This window comes from Toxorhynchites rutilus, chromosome 2 (genome assembly GCF_029784135.1).
Source record: "Toxorhynchites rutilus septentrionalis strain SRP chromosome 2, ASM2978413v1, whole genome shotgun sequence".
NCBI classification, from domain to species: Eukaryota; Metazoa; Arthropoda; class Insecta; order Diptera; family Culicidae; genus Toxorhynchites; species Toxorhynchites rutilus.
Window position 1 is genome coordinate 317,477,120 of NC_073745.1, and position 8,199 is coordinate 317,485,318.

At 39.0% G+C, this 8,199-nt stretch overlaps 2 protein-coding genes across 2 annotated transcripts in view; one reads left to right on the forward strand and one right to left on the reverse strand.

Annotated features, from left to right (window-relative positions):
- Positions 1-3,141, forward strand: part of LOC129765027 (uncharacterized) — a 254,261-nt gene extending 251,120 nt beyond the window's left edge. Inside the window, exon 9 of the transcript XR_008741331.1 lies at positions 3,021-3,141. The gene's annotated coding sequence lies outside the window, so the exon portion shown is untranslated. The remainder of the gene's footprint in view (positions 1-3,020) is intronic.
- Positions 1-8,133, reverse strand: part of LOC129765026 (glucose transporter type 1) — a 647,147-nt gene extending 639,014 nt beyond the window's left edge. Inside the window, exon 1 of the mRNA XM_055764813.1 lies at positions 5,691-8,133. The gene's annotated coding sequence lies outside the window, so the exon portion shown is untranslated. The remainder of the gene's footprint in view (positions 1-5,690) is intronic.
- Between the last annotated feature and the right edge of the window lie 66 nt (positions 8,134-8,199).

The window sequence follows — 8,199 nt, forward strand, 5'->3', positions numbered from 1 at the left end:
TCACTTAATTTTCTATGAATATAGCTCAAAGATCATACCCGGAGTTAGCCTTAGTGTGCACAATAAAAAAAATTTCATAAGTATCTATTTGGTCAAAAAATTTTCAGTATATACAGATCATAAACCTTTAGTGGGTATTTTTGGTAAACTAGGAAAAAAATCTGTATTAGTGACACGCCTTCAGAGGTTTGTTTTGGAACTATCCATTTATGACTTTGAAATAAGATACAGGCCATCATCAAAAATGGGGAACGCGGATTTTTGTTCGCGATTTCCTTTAGACCAACAGGTACCAGAAAAGTTTGATCCTGTGTTGATAAATAACATCAATTTTGGTCATGATTTTCCAATCGATTGTATGACAGTAGCTAAGGAAACATCAAAGGATGTTTTTCTGCAGAGGGTTATTGCCTTCTTGCAAAAGGATTGGCCTGAGAAAATAGAGAAACAGTTTAAAAATGTATTCTCCAATCAGCATGATTTGGAAATAGTAGACAACTGTTTACTATATCAAGATAGAGTGGTAATTCCTTTATCAATGCATAATCACATTTTAAAACTTCTACATGCTAATCATGTAGGGATTGTCAAAATGCAGCAATTGGCACGTCGTTCCATATATTGGAATGGGGTTTTTTTTTTTTTTTAATTTAATTTATTTTCAACTGGCTCAGCAACGTTAAGCATCAATGAGCCGTGTTTATGTATAGGGAAAAGCCTCTGTGAGTAGAACTATGCAAATGTTCTTTCTCATAAAGGCATAAAAACCCTATGATTTTTTCAAGAAATAGAACAATATAAATAATTATAAAACAATTCATTATGAAATATTATTTAAGACTTCTTCTTGAGGATTTTTTATAGAGAAAACCACCTCCTTGAAGATTGCGAGCAATTGCGTGCATCTGAGTATTTTTGAGTTCTGAGGAAAATAGTCGAAGAAAAATGAAAACGTTAATAACCATATATTATTGATAAATAATAAAAATATTCATAACAAAAAACAAAAAAGTTGGAGAAGTAAACGATAATCAAAAATAAAAGAAAAATACACACATACTCATACTTGAAAGTGTATGGAGTTGAGGAAGTAATAAATCAACATAATTGCATCGAGATTACGAGTAGCCAGAACGTCACGGATCGATACATTGAGTGGCATTCCCTTTTTGCGAAAATTTTCTATTAAAGATAACCTTTTATTTTGAAATTCAGAGCAATACCATACAATGTGATCAATATCGTGGTAACCTGTACCACAAATACATAGGTTACTATCACTGATGTTAATTCGAAAAAGATGTGCATTCGAGGAATAATGATTAGACATGAGTCTGCACACTACTCGAAAGAAATCACGAGAATAATTATATCCTTTGAACCATGGTTTGAGGGAAACTTTAGGAATGATAGAATACAGCCACCGACCTTTATCACTACCATTCCAACTTGTCTGCCAACATTGAAGTGCACGTTCACGAGGAAAATGGAGATATTCATCAAAAGTAATTGGCCTATGAAATAACAGTCCTTCCGTAGCGCCCTTCTTAGCAAGAAGATCAGCTTTTTCATTTCCTGGTATCGAACAATGAGAGGGAATCCATACAAAAGTTATATTAAATGATCTACTTATCAAAACACTTAAAAGATGTTGGATTCCAGACAAGAAATACGAAGAATATCTAGACCTTACCGAACGAAGTGCCTCTAAAGAGCTGAGACTATCAGAAAAAATGTAAAAATGTTCAGGGGACAAGGTCTGAATATGTTGTAATGCAGTGTATATTGCAGCCAATTCCGCAACAAACACCGAACAGGGTAAACTAAGCTTACGGAATATGGAGAAGTTAATATTAAATACCCCAAAACCTGTGGAACCATTAAGACTAGATCCATCAGTAAAAAAAATTTTGGTTGAGTCAATATGTTTATACCTTGACAAGAAAATTGCAGGCATGACTATTTGGCGGAGATCACTGGAAATACCACTCACATAAACTTTCATTGACAAGTCAAAATTAGTAGAAGGATTGAACAAAATTGAAGGAATGGTCTGGAAACCAAGTAAAGCAGATGGGCTTTCCAGGGTCAGAAATTCAAGATATAGCGACATTCGCTTAGATTGAGTGTCTAAGGTTAGCATTTTTTCAAAGTTTGTTATCACTATCGGATTGAGTGTTTCACAACGTATCAAAAAACGAAATGATAACTCGAAAAAAGGTATGGGGTTTATTGCAGACATAGAACACTATATTGCATCATGCGATATGTGTAAAAAAAATGGCGATAGTTCCACAAACAAAAATCTCTCCTTCATGGATACCTACTACGAGACCTTTTAGCAGAATACATGCAGATTTTTTTCTTTTTTGAAAGTTTCTTGTTAATTGTTGACAGTTTTTCTAAATGGATTGAGGTGATGTGGATGCAACATGGCACGGACATCAAGAAAGTTTTGAAGAAGTTTGTTGAATTGTTTGCAAGATTTGGTTCACCAGACGTGATAGTTACAGATGGTGGCCCTCCATTTAACTCTTGAAGTTTTGTGAGTTTTTTTAGAAAAACAGGGTATCAAGGTGATGAAAAGTTCACCTTACAATCTAGCAATGGGCAAGTTGAGAGATCAGTACGGATTGTGAAGGAAGTATTAAAAAAGTCTTTATTAGAACATGAAGTGAGGAAACTTGACCTGGAGGACCAGATTAATTTATTTTTAATTACATATAGAAATACTTGCTTGACAGGGGATGATCGCTTTCCGTCAGAGAGGAAACTCTCATTTAAACCTAAAATGATTCTTAAATTAATGAACCCAAAGAGGCACACAGAAATTATTTGGAACAATCACCGGGAATAATTGGTAGCTCTGCAAAGAGAGGTAATATCCAATTCAATCAGATAGATCCATTGGATAAATTGAAAATTGAAGACGATCTGTGGTATAAACATCACAACCCTCATGTTACTGCGCGTGGGTGCGAGGAAAGTTACTAAAAAAGATTTCTTCTAATGTTTTTCAGATCAACCTTGGAGACATAAAGGTGACAGCTCACAGCCAACAACTAAGAGCGGATTGCTAGGCGAGTTGTTGTCAATCAAAAAACTAGAAACCGAAAACGAGCGAGGTCTCCGACTGATGATGAAAAAGAAGATGATGAAGAAAATGATTCCTTCCGAGGATTTCCGGCCAAGGAGAGATTTGTGGCTGAATCAAATGTTGAAAATTCACTAACCACCGATCGTATTATAGCCTTGACGCGTTCATCTATCTATCTATCTATCTATATATATATATATATATATATATATATATATATATATATATATATATATATATATATATATATATATATATAAATGGAGTGATGTCTGTCTGTCTGTCTGATTCTTATAGACTCGGAAACTACTGAACCGATCGACATGAAAATTGGTATGTAGGAGTTTTTGGGGCCGGGGAAGGTTTTCGTGATATTTTGAGACCCCTCCCCCTTCTCTAAGGGGGGCTGCCATACAAATGAAACACAAATTTCTGCATTACTCGAGAATTAATCAAGCAAATGAAACCAAATTTGGCATGTAGAGGTTTTAGGATGCAATAAATGTTTCTATGGTGTTAAGATACTCCTTCCCCCTCTCTTAGAGGGGGCTGCCATACAAATGAAACACAATTTTTTGCATTACTCGGAAATTAATCAATCAAACGAAACCTAAGTTGGCATGTGAAAGTTTTAGGGTGCAATAAATGTTTCTATTATGGTTACACAGTCCTTCCCCCACTCAAAGGGGGGGCTGCCATACAAATGAAACACAAATTTCTACATTACTCGAGAATTAATCAAGCAAATGAAACCAAATTTGGCATGCAGAGGTTTTAGGATGCAATAAATGTTTCTATGGTGATAAGATACTCCTTCCCCCTCTCTTAGAGGGGGCTGCCATACAAATGAAACACAAATTTCTGCATTACTCGGAAATTAACCAAGCAAACGAAACCAAAGTTGGCCTGTGAAAGTTTTAGGGTGCAATAAATGTTTCTATGATGGTTAGACAGTCCTTCCCCCACTCAAAGGGGGGGCTGCCAGACAAATGAAACACAAATTTCTGCATTACTCGAGAATTAATCAAGCAAATGAAACCAAATTTGGCATGTGGAGGTTTTAGGATGCAATAAATGTTTCTATGGTGATAAGATACTCCTTCCCCCTTTCTTAGAGGGGGCTGCCGTACAAATGAAACACAAATTTTTGCATTACCCGAGAATTAATCAAGCAAATTAAACCAAATTAGGCATATGGAAACTTTAGGGTGCAATGAATGTTTCTATGGTGGTTAGATACCCCTCCCCCCTCTTTTAGGGGTGGCTGCCATACAAATAAAACACAAATTTCTGCATTACTCGAGAATTAATCAAGTAAATGGGCGGGACGAAGTTTGCCGGGTTAGCTAGTAGAGAATAAAATCGAAACCACTGAAAAAATATGTGAAATTCTAGAGAAATTATTATTTCCTTCGAATATTTAATCAGATTTTAGATTATAGTTGAAATGAAAACAACTCAAGAAAAGTCTTGTGTTATTGGAAAATGACTATTATCTTTCAGAATATTATAGGGATTTGAATTCTATAAAAAGCATTGTACAGGTGATAGTGTGAATCTGTAAATATCACTTTGAATTATGTGCAAATAACTAAAGCGGTGAAAACTGTGGTGTACCAGTAAAGGTTGAGTAAATGTTGAATACCCCTGACATGAAAACGACTATACTGTAAATGTATATTGAATGAGAGTGAATAAAAGAAGTCAGTTTTTAATTAGTGAACTGAGTACGTGAGGTATCACTCTAAAAGTTGTATTACTTTTATTTATCACATAAAAAACATAAAACCTCGATATAACGTAAACTTTTTCAAAGTCCAAAGAAATAATTTTAGAATATAGTTTTTTTCTGAAAGAACAATAAAGTATCTGTATTTTGATACTAAAGCTTGTTTTGTACCTACCAACCAATCCCGAAATACAACTGTTTAGTGATTCCGGATTCTAAATAAATCAAACTTTAATCAACAGTACGAAGGGAAATATCATGAGAAAGGTTGACTTCGTCTTCTAGTTGAATTTATTCATTAACATTACTCAAACAGCAGCATAAAAAAGTAATATAAGCTACCTTTCGGAGTTCTTTATTATTCTTCGATATAACGTACAATTCGATACAACGTACAATTTTAAAAGTAAAATGTACGTTATATCGAAGTTAGGTTCATTTGAATAAGACGCAAGGAACGTCTTTCGATGAAATTGTAAAGTGGACATATAACAACATACCATAAACATACTTTGTATTCCATAACACAACCCTTCAAATTGAAGGCATTATGTGCATAACCACAATCGACACTCGTAATTCGTTTTCTGTTGGCCCGTTGAATTAATGAAAATTGAAGTGTTTCCATACCATTCGCAAAACTGAATGAACTCAAATATCAACGCAGAATAAATAATTGATCTTTCCAAAAGTGAGTACTTTCCGCGAGGTACAACAACAAAAGATTCCTCCAGTGCACGCGAAAATTTTCCTCCACCTTTACGCCCCCCTTCTGGGTGGGAAACGCGCCAAAGGAGCAACACAAGATCGAACGAAAAAAAAATTACGCTAGTGCAGGAGTGCTCAAAACAGCAGCGGACCCACCTTGTTTTCCGTTGATTCCTTTCGGCAGCAGCTCGCGGAATTGAGAGGAGCAAAATTTAGCCCCGAAAATGTAACACGATAATTTTCACGCTCAGCCACTCCAAATGTATTTTTATACACGCGCGCGCCCTAAGTGTATATATATATATATACGGGTGTTTGTGTGTGTATCTCTATTTAGGTTTTGGCCTGTGTTGTTTTGCTTCCATCGGCTGAAAGGGCACACCGTGTTTTTCACACACGCACACACACAGCACAGCACTACACTTTGTTGAATTTGTTAGAGCCTCTGTCGACGACGGAAAAACGCTTTGAAGTTCACCACGTTCACACGATACGAAAGTAAAAAAATAACACCACAACTCGAGCTTTCCTCTTTTTTTTTTTGGCTCAAGAGATCGCTTTGCCTTGTTAAATCAGTTTTTCACAGCATTTCACACTTGCAGCGTAATTTTCGCTTCGCAAAAAGTCGACTTTCTACAATTCTAGCAGTCGTCCTGAACGGGAAATATCTCAAACACTGTGTATGAAGTCACTTCGTTCTTGCACACTATTGTTATTCTTCCAGGCGCTTCCGAGCACAAAAACAGCAGGATACTTTTCTTCTTCTGTTAACGGGAATTTTCTCGCTTGTTACAGAGAGATAAAAGCGATCTTTTTTGCTTCCGCTGTCGTTATCGAGCACACGTTTCCACGCGTTGTGTAATTTTCAGCAGTCGCTCAACATGCCTTTGCTCATTGTTTGGCTTTCGAGTTTCGAGCCGTTTTCGCCGAAGGACCGCACTATTTTCGCACGAGCACTTCACATGTAGCGATACACACGAACAGCGAACAGCGCCAAGTGGGTGGTGGGTGGTGTTTTCCCTAGCACTCTTCCAGTAGGGCACAGGGACGACGAAAACAAATCGAAACGGATTGCGGGTTTTTCGGTGCTCTGCGGGTGAGTGAGAAATGGGGCGAAGACAGGAGAGTGAGACAGAAAATCAAATTTGCACACTTCCTTCCCTGTAGCCTGTTATTCTGTCAAATATCCTGCGTTTCTCCGCAGCCTAAATCCGAGCGATCGTCCTTCCTCGCATTAGCAGTCCTTGTTCTCGCTCTCGCGCCGATGTGTTCTGTTGCATTCACACACACGCAAACACTCAGCCGCGACGGTTCTCGCTCTAATACCCACACGAGTTCTATCTCGCTCCGACTCTGGTCCACACACAATCTTTTATCGATATTTTCGGGGCTGCGTCAAAGGCCAGCAATTTTGACCTGGCAAAGGTTCAGGATTTCTGCACTGAACCATGACAGATTTATTCTCAGGAATTACACATTCTTAGCAGCAACTCCTTCCCAACGCAACTAGTTAGGGCTAGGACACGAGATCAAACCACCCTTATTTCGGACAAAAAACCCCAACGAACAGAGCTTCGTTTCCCAGGGAAAACTCCACCAACACATACGCGGCACGCGGAGATTTTCGCTGCTTCACTGCGGTCCACTTTCGAACTTTCGAAACTGTCCCGAATTGTACCTGCACGGAAACCACAAGAATCTACAAACGCTCGACAGCACTGGCCATTTCCGGCACGGATTGCGGTTCACTCCAGACTGCGCTTCCACCGCTTTGATCCGGAAAAGTGGCAAAAACACTTCTGCAACAGAGCAGAGCCAGGATACCCGTCTGCGGAACCGCCCTAAACAGTGTCACACACCAGCACCAGTAGTAATAGTGGTTGCAGCAGACACGGCGAAGAGCTGCCCAAAAACAGGCGAAACTTCATGAAACGCGAGAGTTGCTCGACTGAAATCTCCGAACCCGATTCGCGAGGAAAATCACACAGAGTTTTCCAGTTACATACACACAAACACGCACGCAGACGGTTCACAAACAGTTCTCTCCCGGTGCAATCCTTCGTGTGAATCACTCACTCTCTTCCGAACACATGCATCATGGTTGAGCCCCACACTGAGTGCCTGAGTGCGTCGCTAGTCGAAAGGACATAAAACGTTCACGGATTCACACACGAAATTGTTCCAAGAAGGCGACTGTTGGCGGGTCCGAGGGAAAACCATACACCCAGAAGGGAGTCAAACGAAAACTAACAGCGCGGGGGAGGGGGAGAACAAACGGAGTGCTGGAAATTACCAATTCTTCACACAATCAACGTCTGCTAGCATATCGGTTCCGAGTTCCCCCGAACGAACGCTGCTGCCTCCAGTTTCAACATTTTCGTTGTGAGCTCAGTTGGTGCCACAAATTTCCCGGATCACCCATTTCGCCGTTCGCAAAACACAATTTTTCCAGCGAAAATTGATTCCAAACGAGCGGAAATCAACTTGTAAAATCTCAAAAGGACTTTCTCTCGGTGTGAACACTATCGGGTACTATCCGCGCTGACCGCTCGCTGACTAACTGACTGACTGATTGACTGGCTGGACGAAACTGAGGCTGGAACCCCGTGAAGAATGTCTGCCACTCCACGGAGAGACAACACTCCTAGCTGGTGTGTGCGAAAAA